Source organism: Fukomys damarensis, unplaced genomic scaffold, assembly GCF_012274545.1.
Source record: "Fukomys damarensis isolate Sample0158 unplaced genomic scaffold, DMR_v1.0_HiC HiC_scaffold_14, whole genome shotgun sequence".
Classification (NCBI taxonomy): Eukaryota; Metazoa; Chordata; class Mammalia; order Rodentia; family Bathyergidae; genus Fukomys; species Fukomys damarensis.
In genome coordinates, this window is record NW_022900926.1 from 52539665 (window position 1) to 52552723 (window position 13059).

Genomic DNA, 13059 nt, shown 5'->3' on the forward strand with positions numbered 1-13059 from the left:
GTGTGTCCTATTGATATTACTTAAGTGTATCACCTCAATGTGCCTCGATTTAGTGATAAATGTCTCTAATTTCTGTATTTTTATGGCTGAGCAATATTCCATTTTATTTTAAAACTACATTTACTTTATCCAGTCTCCTGTAGATGGGAATATGGGCTGCTTCCAAGTTTTAGATATTACAAATTGAGTTGCTATGAACATGGGTGCACATATATCACTGTGGTATGAGTCTTTTAATTCTTTAGGGAAGATAACCAGCAGGGGGAGAGTTGGGTCAAATGGAACGTCCAATCCTAGTTTTTTGAGGTACCTCTATATTGCTTTCCACAGTGATTGCATCAGTAGAGGAGAAATGTTCCTCTTTCCCCACAGCCCTACAAGCATTTGTTATTGGCTGATTTCAGGACAGCAGCCATTCTAGTTGGGGTGAGGTAGAATCTCAGCATTGTTTTCATCTGCATCTCTTCAACGACCAGGGATGCTGAACATTTTTTTCATATGTTTATTTGCTGTTTCTACTTATTTGTCTGAGAAATGTCTGTTCATTTCAGATGCCCAGTTTTGGATTGGGTCTTTAAATTTCAGAGGTCTGATTTTTTAAAGTTCTTTACATATTCCAGATAGTAGCCCTTTGAATGAGGAAGAGCTGGTGAAAAGTTTTTCCCACATTGTGTGTTGTCTCTTCACATGGTTGGTCATTTTTCTTGCTGCGCAGAGGCTTTTTCATAAGAAGAGATCCCACTTGTTGATTGTCTGTGCTAGTTCAGAGGCAACTGAAGTTTTGTTCACAAAATCTTTTCCTACACCAATGTCCTCAAGAGTTCTACCTAGCCTCTTTTCCAACCAGTTCAGTGATTCTGTTTTAATATTTAGGTCTTTAATCTAATTCTATTTTAGCTAAATTCCTGGGCCCAAAGAGGTATGCATCTAATTTTAATCTTTGGCAAGTTGAAACCCAGTTTTTCCAGCACCATTTATTAAAGAGGCTATCATACCCCCAGTGAGGGTGGTTGGCTCCTTTGTCAAAGATGAGGTGGCTGAATGTGTCTGGACTTGTTTCTGCATCTTCTGATCTCTTCCACTGATCCTCAGATCTGTTTCTTTGCCAGTACCATGCTGTTTTTATCACAGTAGCTTTGAAGTATAGTTTCAAGTTGGGGATGTGATAACCCCTACCTTCTCTTTATTGCCTAAAATTGCTTTTGCTATTCTAGGTCTCCCCTTGTTCCAAATGAATTTTTGCATTGTTTTCTCAAGGTCTCTGAAGTACGTTACTGGGGTTTCAGCTGGGATTGCATTGAATCTATACAGCAGTTTTGGAAGTAAGGCCATTTTCACTCTGTTGATTCTTCCTACCCAGGAGCAAGGGATGTCATTCCATTTTCTTACATCCCCTTCAATCTCTTTTTTCAGAGTGTCGCAGTTTTCAGAGCAGAGGCCTTTGATTTCTTTCGTTAGGTGGATGCCTAGATATTTCAGTTTGTGGATGCTATTGTGAAGGGGATTATTTGTCCCACTTCTCTCTCAGTCAGTCTGTTTTTTTGTATACAGGAAAGTTATTGATTTTTGTGTGTTGACCTTGTATACAGCTACTTTGCTGAATTTGCTTATTGAGTCTAGAATACTTTTGGTGGATTTCTTGGGGTTTTAAAAATAAAGTATCATGTCATCTGCAAATAATGACAATTTGACTTCTTCCTTTCCTATCTTTATTCCTTTTATTTCTTTCTCTTGTCTGATTGCTGTGGCTAATGTTTGCAAACATTATGGAACAGGAGTGGTGGTAGTGGACATCCTTGCCTTGTTCCTGATTTTACTGTGAAGGATTTCAGTTTTTGACCATTTAGTATGATACTGGCTGTTGGTTTTTCAGAGATGGCTTTTATCAGATGGAGATAGAGACCATATATTTCAATTTTTTGGAGTTTTTTTATGACGAATGCATGTTGGATCTTGTCAAATGATTTTTCTGCATCTATTGAGACGATCATAAGATTTTTGTCCTTGGCTCTAGTCATATAGTGTATTACATTTATTGATTTGCATATGCTGAACCATCCCTGCATACCTGGCGTCAGTCCCACTTGGTTAGGGTGTTTGATCTTCTTGATGATCTTCTGCATTCTATTTGCCAGTATCTTATTAAGGATTTCTGCATCTATGTTCATTAGTGAAATTGGCTTATACTTCTCTTTTTCAGTTAGGTCCTTCTCTGCTTTGGGAATCAAGCTGATGCTTGCTTCCAGGAATGAATTTGGGAGTATTGCTTTTCTTTCAATTTCATCAAAGAGTTTAAACAGGAGTGGCAGTAATTCCTTTCTAAATGTCTTGTAGAATTCAGCAGGGAGGCCATCAGGACCTGGGATTTTCCTAGTTGGTAAGTTTAGAGTACATTTTCAATTTCACTGAGAGATATTGGGTTGTTTAAAATTTTTAGGTCATCTTCATTCAGTTTCGGTAATTCATACAAAGCTAGGAATCTGTCCATTTCTTCTGTGTTTTCTATCTGTTTGGAATATAGGTAGGTATTGATGATCCTCTAGATTTCTGCTGGGTCTGTTGTAATTTCACCCTTTTCATTCCTAATTGCATGGATTTGGGCCTTTTCTTTACTTTTTTTTGATAAGGTTGGCTTAGAGTTTGCCAGTTTTGTATTTTCCTTCAAAGAACCAACTGTGTTTCATTGATTTTTGTGTGTGTGCTGTTGTTCTCTTAATCCCCGTTGCATTAATTTCTGCTCTGATCTTCATAATATCCTCCCTTGTATGAACTTTGGGTTTGACCTGCTCTTCTTTTTCTAGAAATTTGAGGTTCAGCATCAGGTTGTTTCTTTGAGTTTGTTCTGTTTTCCTAATATGAGTGTCCATTGCTATGAATTTCCCTTGTAAGGATGCTTTCATTGTGTGCCATAGATTCTGATATGTTGTGTTGTCATGGTCATTTGACTGTAGGAACTGTCTGATTTCTTCCTTAATTTCCTCTGTGACCCATTGGCTATTCTGAAGTGTGTTGTGCAATTCCCGTGTGTTCATGAAATTCTTGCAGTTTCTTTTGCTATTGGTCTCCAATTTCATCACACTATGTTGTGATTATATACAGGGGATAACTTCCATTCCTTTGCACTTACGTAAACATGTCCTATGAGTGAGTATGTGACCTATTTTGGAGAATGACTCATATGCAGCTGAGAGGAATGTGTATTCTGATTTTGTGGGGTAGAGCACTCTGTAAACATGTGTTAAGTTCATTTGATTGAGTTCTACTATTTGATTGTTTATTTTTTGTCTGGTTGATCTATCTATTTGTGACAGTAGATTATTGAGGTCTCCCACTACTACTGTATTAGTGCAGATATGATTTTTCATGTCTGTTAGTGCTTTTTTATATAGTTAGGTGCGTTTGTGTTTGGTTCATATATATTTATGTTGTCATCTCTTCCTCTTGGATTTTCCCTTTACAAGGATGTAGTATCCTTCTTTTCCCGTCTTAATCAGTGTTGGTTTGAAATCCACTTGATCTGAAAAGAGGATAGCTACTCCTGCTCTTTGGGGACAGGGGTTCCTGTCACATGGAGTATTTTTTTCCACCCTTTAACTTTCAATCTATGAGTTTCTTTTTTTAATTGTGTTTCTGGTATGCAGCATATGTTGGATCTTGCTTCTTGACCCATTCTGCCAGTCTGTTTCTTTTGATTGGTGAATTGAGACCATTAACATTAATGGTTATAACTGATATGTATTCACTGAACCTTGTCCTGACTTTTTTTCTTTTTGTTGCATTCTCCCCCTTTGCATTTAACTTCTTCTCGTGCCTGATGAAAAATCTGCGGGCCTCCCTGGAGTTGTGATCCTCTCTTTTGCTAGGATATTGTTTAAAATTTTTTGGTGTGCTGGTTTGGTATCCATGCAGTTTCTCATGTGCTCTTTGTCATGAAAGTATCTTATTTCTCCATGAATTTTGAAAGACAGCTTTGCAGGGTACATCAATCTGGGTTGGAGGCTGTTTTCCTTTAGGGTTTGAAATACATCACTCCATGCTCTTCTTGCCTTGTGGGTTTGTGTTGAGAAGTCTGCTGTGATTCTGATGGGCTTTCCTTTGTATGTGATTTGTTTCTTTTCTCTGACTGCTTGTAGAATTTTGTCTTTCTGTTGGGTTTTTGGAATCTTAACAGTTATATGCCTATGTGTAGATTTTTTTTTTCATCACAGCTAGTTAGCGTCCTATATGCCTCAGTTATCTGTATGTCAAATGCTTTTCCCCTATTTGGGAAGTTTTCTGACATTACTTCTGTGAACAGTATTTTTTTTAATATCCTCTGCTCTCTCTCCTGTTTCCTCATTGACTCCAATCAGTCTTACAGTATTCTTCTTTGCATCATCTAGCAGTTGCTGGGTTGATCTCTCATGGTCCCTTACTATTTTTAAGAGATTTTTTTTCTTTTACTCTTTACTAACTACAATCCTCTCTTCTATATCTGAAATTCTACCTTTGCATTGGCTTATTCTGCTGCATAAACTTTCAAAAGTATTTTTAATCTTCTGGAAATCTCTTTGCATCTGTTTCATGGATTTCATTTGTTTTGTATGTTGGGATTCCATCATGTTAATCAGCTCCTCTATTTTTTTTTAATCTGTTTCGGCTCTAGATTTATTAATCATATCTTGCACTTTAGGCTCAATCTGTGCTGTTATCTGAGAAATTATTTCTGACTTCATTTTTTCCAGGTCCTTTTTAGTTGCTATTTCAGGGAGTCCAGGTAGTTGAGTATCAGACTGTTCCATCTTGTTCACTTTGGGGTTGCCTTAGCTGATCTGGAAGTCTGATTTTGGGACTTTTTTCCATGCCTTCTCATTTCAACAGATGCAGCCTGCTGTGCCTTTATCAAAACAACTTTTTCTCACCCAGTGGTCTTTAATTCTCATCAAACCACCAAGAGGCCTTTTCTCTGCTGCTCACCAGTACACTAATTCCTGGGTTCAAACCACCGATGCTATGGGGTGGGCCTCTGATTGAAGCTTTTGTGCCTCTCCAACTCTTGGAGGGCCTTTGCTTGGGAGGTTTTCCCCAGCCTCTGGGTTCAGAGTGGATCCCTGGGTGGAATCTGCCTGAAACTGCTTTGGTCTGGACCACACTGCCACTCTCAGGGATCTGGACACACTCACAGATGTATGGGGAAGGCCTGTGATTAGCCTGATTTCTTGATGATAGCTATTTTTCTGGAGTGAGCTGTCATCTGTGTGTGTGTGTGTGTGTGTGTGTGTGTGTGTGTGTGTGTGAATTTGCATTTCTTCAGTGGCCAGCAATGTTGAGCATTTTTTCAAGTGACTATTGTCCATTTGTACTACTTCATCTGATAAGTATCTATTCTTTCATAAGGCCCATTTTTGGATTGGGTCTTTAAATTTGGGATGATCTACTTTTCTTTAGTTCTTGATATATTCTGTTTATGAGTCTTCTGAAGAGTAGGTGACAAATTTTTTCTTTTCATTTTGTAGGTATGTCTTCACTCTTTAGGTGGGTTCCTTTGCTGTGCTGAAGATTTTTAATTTGATATAATCTCATTTATTGATTCTTGCATTTATTTCTTGTCCAGTTGGGGTTCTGCTCCAAAAATTATTGCCCATGCAAGAATTACCCTTGCCCAAGATAAGAGTGTTAGTTATCCTAAAAAGATTCGTAAAGTGCATGTGTTGCTTTTATAATGGAATATTTCCCTTAAAGGATTTTTAGCTGAGATACTTAATAGAGATTTAATGTCTACTCATATTTTCATGCTTTTGTATAGCAGGTGTGTACCTAATACTTGAAACCAGAATTTTTTCCATGTGCACTCAAGCTTATCATTGTACCTGTCAAACCACTTCCATTATCATCTCCAGCTGTCAAGATTCTCTAGGATTAATTTGAATGAAGCCTCAAGTTTAACTTGAGACTGTGATTTAAAAGAGGATAGACAATATTTTGATGATTTGTCTGAAAACATATTTTCTCATGGTTTTTACCCATCAGAAGGGAATTTGATATAGAATATCCTCTGTTTTTGCAGCCTAATAAAATCTTGACTCTAGAATATTTATTTTAATATTAATCCAGAAGAATTTTCTTTCTGTCCCATGTAGACCATTACTTAGCTTGTTGTGACATTTGTAAGTTTCTTGGTACAGAACAGTTATTTTTGGAAGTCTTTGGTGATGGAAAGAAGTTTATACAATGATTGAGGTTATTGCTATTTTGATAAATATTTACTGCAGCAACCTGGAAATAACTTTTAACCATCTCAAAGTACATAGGATGCTTATTTATGAAACAATAACATTTGACTTTAGCTTAGCACATTGTGAGATATATGGATCTAGACTCAAACTTCTGCCTGTGGATATCCAATTTTTCCAGAACTATTTATTAGAGAGGCTGTCTTTTTTTCAGTGTAGTTTTTAGGCTCTTTGTTGAAGATCAAGTATTTGAATGTCTCTAAGGTTGTTTCTGCATACTGTGTTCTGTTCCTTTGATCCACAAGTCTGTTTTTAAACAGTATCATGCTGTTTTTAATCACTGTATGAAGTATCACTTCATATCTGGGATTGTGATGCCTCCTGCTTTATTTTGTTACTCAGGATTACTTTTACTATTCTGTGTATTTTCTGGTTCCATATATGGATTTTTGTATTGTGTTCTCTAGACTGCAAGAAATTCTATTGGTATTTTGATGAGGATTGTGTTAGATCTATGTATCAGTTTTGGAAGTATAACCATCTTGATTTAGGAATCTCTCCATTTCTTCTGAGTCCTCCAGTTCATTGCATACAGGTTTGTGAAGTAGTTGGTAATAACTTTCTGGATTTTGGCTGTGTCTGTTTTTAAATTCATCTTTTTTGTTTCTAATTACATTGGTATGCCTTTTCTTTCCTTTTTTCTGGTATGATTGGCTAAGGGTTCATCCTTTTTTTTATTCTTTTAAAACATAGCTCTTCAATTAATTGATTATTTGTACTTTTAAAAGTGTCTATTTCCTTGATTTCTACTTTATAATTTTCTTACTATAGTCTGTATCTGACCTGTTTTTGCTTCTCTGGGAACTGGAGATTTATCAGGAGGTTATTTATTTGGGCTTGCTTTTTTTTTGTGATGTGGGCATTCACAGGTATACACTTTCCTCTTAGGACTGCTTTCATTGTGTCCCATAAGCTCTGGTATGTTGCACTGCCATTATCATTTAATTCTATGAACAGTCTTAGAATATTCTTAATTTCTTCTGTGACCCATTGATCATTTAAGAATGTGCTGCTTAATATACATGCCTTTGCATAATTTCTGTGATTTCTTTTATCATTAATTTCTAGCTTAATTGCACTATAATCTGATAATGTACATTGTAAAATTTCAGTTTTTTTCTATTTACTTAAACGTTCTTTATTTGCTAATATGTGATTTATTTTAGGGAAAATGCCATGTACGTCCAAGAAGAATGTGTATTCTGCTTTTGGGTAGAACGCTGTGTACATATCTATTAAGTCCATTTGCTCAAAGATTTGGTTCAACTTTGATATTTTTTAGTTGATTTTTGGTTTAGTTGATCTATTTGTGATAGTGGGGTATTGAGATCTCCTACTATAGTTGTACTGATATATATTTATATGATCATTTACTTCAAGGAATGTTTATTTTATAAAGTTTGGTACACCTTTGTTTTTGTATATATGCTTATAATTGTTACTCTTCCTGTTAAATGGTTCCTTTAACCAATATTCACTGACTTTGCCTTTTCTGCTCAGTTTTGACTTAAAGAAGTCAGTTTGTATGAAAATATGTTAGGTATTCCTGCTTGTTTGGGGGTTCCCATTGCATGGAATATTGTTTTCCATTCTTTGACTTCGATCTGTGAATTTTTTCAGTTAAATGTGTTTCTTATATACAGCATATTGTTGGATCATGTTTCTTGATACATTCTGCTAATCTGTGACTTCGACTGGTGACTTGAAGCCATTCACATTGATGGTTATAACCGGGATAGATTGACTTCTGTCATTGTGTTATTTTCCAGCTGCTGATTCCTTTCTTTCCCTCCTACTTAATTATTAGCTTTTCTTGGTGCATTCTTTCTATTGGGCCTTTTGGCATTGTTATCTTCATCATCTCTTTCTAGGATATCATTGAGAATTTTTTGATTTGGTGGTCACAGATTTCTTTAGGTGTTCTTTATCATGGAAATGTCTTATTTTTCCATAAACTTTAAACAAAAATTTTGCCAGATATAACACTCTAAGTTGGAAGTTGTTTTCTTTTAAGGATTGAAATACTGCACTCCAAATTTTTCTTGACTTTAAAGTTTGTGTTGAGAAGTCTGCTGTAATTCTGATGTTTTTGGTAAAGATTTGTAGCTTTTCTCTAATAACTTTTAAGATTCTGTTCTTGTGTTGTATTTCTGTATTTTGACTATGGTGTGTCAGGGTTATTCTTTTCTGGTCATGGCCTTTTGGAGTTCTATATTCCTCAATTATCTCTATGTTAAATTGTTTTTCTGTTTGGAAAATTTTCTGCCATTACTTCTATAAACAGGCTTTTTTTATACCCTTTGTGCTATCTTCTGATTTTTCACTTATTCTAATTAATCTTAGATTAGTATTTGTATCATTTAGCAGTTGTTGGATCCATTTTTCATGTTATCTTGTTATAGGTTTTGTGGTGGTTGTTATTGTTTTGTTTTGTTTTTGAGACAGGTCTTGCTAGTATATAACCCAGGCTGGCTTGAACTTGTGGTGATCCTTCTGCATCAGCCCTCCCAGTGCTTGAATTATGGAAATGTGCCACTACATCTGTTTGTTTTGTGTGTGGTTTTTTGTTTGCTTATTGCTTTGGTTATATGGGGGGAGGGTGTACCAGGGATCAAACTCAGGGCCTTGCTCTTGTGAAGTAGGTGTTGGCACCACTGAGCTAAATCCCTGGTGACTATTTTATGTTGTTTTTAAGAAGCTGTCTTTCATTAATTGATCACCAACCATAGCCCTGTCTTCTACTGACATTCTGTCCTCACATTGTTCACTTCTACTGCTCATACTTTCAATATAATTGTTATGGCTTGTGTTTAGATGTTCCCTCAAAGTCTCATGTGGTCTCAGGTGGGGCTTTTTCAAAGGTACCTTAATCTAGAGTGTGTGATTGATTCATAGTGCAGTGTTAGGCCTGAGGGCACTAAGATTAACAGCAGGAGTGCTACATGTGCTGAGTAGTCTGAATAAGATAAAAGGAACAGAAAGAAGCTGTTGGTCTCTTGTTGCTTTTGCTACCTTGTAGCCATCCTGAACTGTTGTTCTCTCAGATGCCCTTTTGCCACCCTGCCTTGGAGCCAGCTGATTATGAACTGAAACCTCTACAGACTTGAGCCAATTAAACCTCTCTTCCTTTAACTTTGAGTGTCTGGTATTTTGTCTCAACATAAGAAAAATAACCAAGACAACATTGAATATCTGTTTAGAAATTTTAAAGACTCAATTATTTTCTGTACTGGACATTCATGACTTGCATCTTTTTGTGCAGCTCCTAGGTTCCTATTGGTGTCTTCTCTAGACTCACTAATCATTTGTTTTATTAGGATTATTATCTCTTTAATTATATCTGCTTTGAATTTCTAAGTACTTTATTGATCTGTTTTGTTACATCTCCTATTACTGTTGCAGATGTTTCCACTGTGTGGCTTTGATTTTCTTCCTCTGTATTGCCTTGAGGGAATTGGTAGATTTGGTGGCATTTGTTGCCTTGCTTTCTTGTGTTTATATTTTCTGTTTGTTCATTTTTTGTGCTGAGGCTTTGCAGATTGATCATAGTGGGTTCTTTATGGCTACTGTGGAGACTTCTTTGACTAATGTCTTATTTTCAGAGTCATCTTCTAGGTATACCTAGTTATTGGCCTTTGCTTCTCTGTCCCAGGATCCAACTAGCTACAGTTATTTGGCTCACAGCCTATTTGGCCCAGTAACACTTCTTCAGGAATTGGGTACATTACTGTATATGATCCTCAGGCAATTCAGTAAATGGCATATAGAAAAAAACAATTGCAACAACCATGTCACCTTTACTGAAGTAGTAAAATTGGCAACAACAACATCAAATACAAACTAGATATTAAGAAGCCCTAAGAACTAATAATGTACCACCCTCAAGCATAGAAAAGAAATCCATACTTAGAGCATAAACTCTAAGACAAACCAGATATTGATCTACAGTAAACATCTACTCAACATAACAACTTTACCTCCATTAACAATAGAACACTGATCAAATGTAGTAAGATATAGTTAACTACAGATTCATAAAGCTAATGGTTATACTAGTGATAGGAAAATCTTTTAAAGAAAAAAAAAAACCTAGGAAATGTCACAATGTAAGATAACTTCCACCCTTTGCTCTGTTAGTTCAGAATTAACTGACATCAGAGGCATCTAGTCTCCCTAAAAAGTTTTGTAAATGAAAAGAACCATTGTTAGCTTTGCTGAGCAAACACATCCCCTTCAGCTGGGCTAGAATAGATAAATAAATAAATTTTAAAGATAACCTCCACTACCAAAGAAATGAAACTTCCAGGTTTGAAATTCAACTGCCTGATTACCATGTTTTGAATATCAGCAATGTGAACTGTGAAAATGGAATGTAACCAACTAAGTGAGATCAAGGCTGTAAAACTCTATAAAAGAAGGAGTTGTAACCCAATGGGGGAATCCATCAGGTCGCCACCATTAGGTGTCATCGATCCCCATCGATGGAGTAAATTTTTTATTTCACTTCCATTCTGCTGCCTCTCTGTGTGTCACTTGCCAATTCCTTCTGTAACACTAGTAAGGAGAGAAGCTGTGCGCAACAGGAGCACAAGCAAAGTAGAATTTGAAAAATTAAGCAATGGAAGATGGGAAGGAGATAAAATTGAAATGAAGGTTACTATTAAGAAGTAAAAGGAGCACCAGAGTTCTGCCATACCATCAAAAGTGTGTGCACACTCCAGGGAGGAGCTGTGTAGACCAGAATGGTGAGCTGCAGGCAGGTCTCAACTAGGATCTCACACCACCCTGACCCCAGAGGTGTAGGCACACATACCTGAGCCATAGCCCAGCTAGAAAAAACTTCACAGGCATGCAAGCCTCAAGCAGAGTCCCACATACCACTGGCAACAGCCAACGACCCACCTGGAAAAGAACTACACAAACGCACAAGCAACAGCCAGAGGCTCACCCAATACCACTGATAAGTGTCTGAAGACCCTAGTCAGAAACCTACAGAGACAACAGGAACTGGGATACACAGGCCCAAGCCAAAGACTCACCTCATAAAATGGCGAAATAAGGGTCCCAGTGAGAGGCACACGTAGATACCATCCCAAGTGTGCACAAACCCCACCCAGAATCCTGCCCAGACAGCAGGTTACTTCAAGGATATAGAAGGCCATCATTCTAAACAGAGGAAATGGTGTACTGCGGAGCAGCAGAGAAAGGCCTCTTGGTGGCTTACTGTGAATTAAAGACCACTGGGTGAGAAAAAGTTGTTTTGATAAAGGCACAGCAGGCTGCATCTGTTGAAATAAGACATGGAAAGAAGTCCCAAAATCAGACTTCCAGATCAGCTAAGGCAACCCCAAAGAGAAACAAGATGGAACAGTCTGATACTCAGCTATCTGGACTTCCTGAAATAGCAACAAAAAAGGACCTGGAAAAAAATGAAATCAGAAATAATTTCTCAGATAACAGCACAGATTGAGCCTAAAGTGCAAGATATGATTAATAAATCTAGAGCCGAAACAGATAAAAAAAAAACAGAGGAGCTGATTAACATGATGGAATCCCAACATACAAAACAAATGAAATCCATGAAACAGATGCAAAGAGATTTCCGGGAGATTAAAAACTCTTTCAAAAGTTTATGCAGCAGAATAAGCCAATACAAAGGTAGAATTTCAGATATAGAAGAGAGGATTGCAGTTAGTAAAGAGTAAAAGAAAAAAAATCTCTTAAAAGTAAACTTTGTCCCCACATTATATGTTGCCTCTTAGCTCTGTTGGTGGTTTCTGTTGCAGTGCAGAAGCTTTTTAATAAGATGAGATCCCAGTTGTTTATTCTTTGGAAGCAGATTAATTATTATGCATCTATGAAATAGTTTTCTTTGTTTTGTTTTATTTTGTTTTTGGTACCAGGGATTGAACTCAGGACCTTGCACTTAAGAGGCAGGTGGTGGAACCACTGCGCTAAATCCCCAGCCCTATGAAAAAGTTCTATAAAGTAAAGTACTCTCTTTAATGTTAATCATGTCTCTGTTGTAAGTGTAAATTTTAGTTTAGGTCTTCACAATATCTAAAGAGCTGCAACATTGCTTTTGTTGATCTAGGATGTATTAAATACTCTAGTCCAGCATAATAATAATTCATCTGGCAACACCCCCATTTCAGGCTGTTTTTCCCCTGCTGCTCTTGAACTGCTGAACAATTTCTTAAGAAAACTGCTTAAGTAGGAAGATTGCTTTTACTTTAATTTCATGATGCCAATCCTCAGTGAAGCATTAATCACTTCCCAGTAAATACTGAAAATTACTGGAATTTTCTAGGAAGCCCACTCTTTTATCCTCCTACAAGTCTATTTCCCATCTTCTTCTCTCCGAGGCTACTCAAGTTTCCCCTTCTAGCCATGAAGCTATAACAAAGACTGGACTTAAATTCCTGTCAAAGGCAACTATAAAACTGGACAAAATATAGAAAGCAATTGTTTTCAGATATTGGAATACAGATAACACAGTACTGTGATACCTGAGCAAGTAAAAAGACATAAGTTAATAACATGATTGCCCCAGATTTCTGCCTAGAAGTGATGTCCAGATCCTGGACAAAGGAAACTAAACTCAGTGTCTGGGCACCTGGACAAGTTGAGAAGATAGTAGATCAGAGTTCATAGATGTTGGGGTAGTTGGAATTTTCAGACAGTTTTGGAAAAGATAAAGTTGTGCAAATAAAATGGCAAAATCAATGGAATGGACCACATAAACATGAGTGTTTGCTAAGTACTTAGCTTTGCATGCCTGGATTGA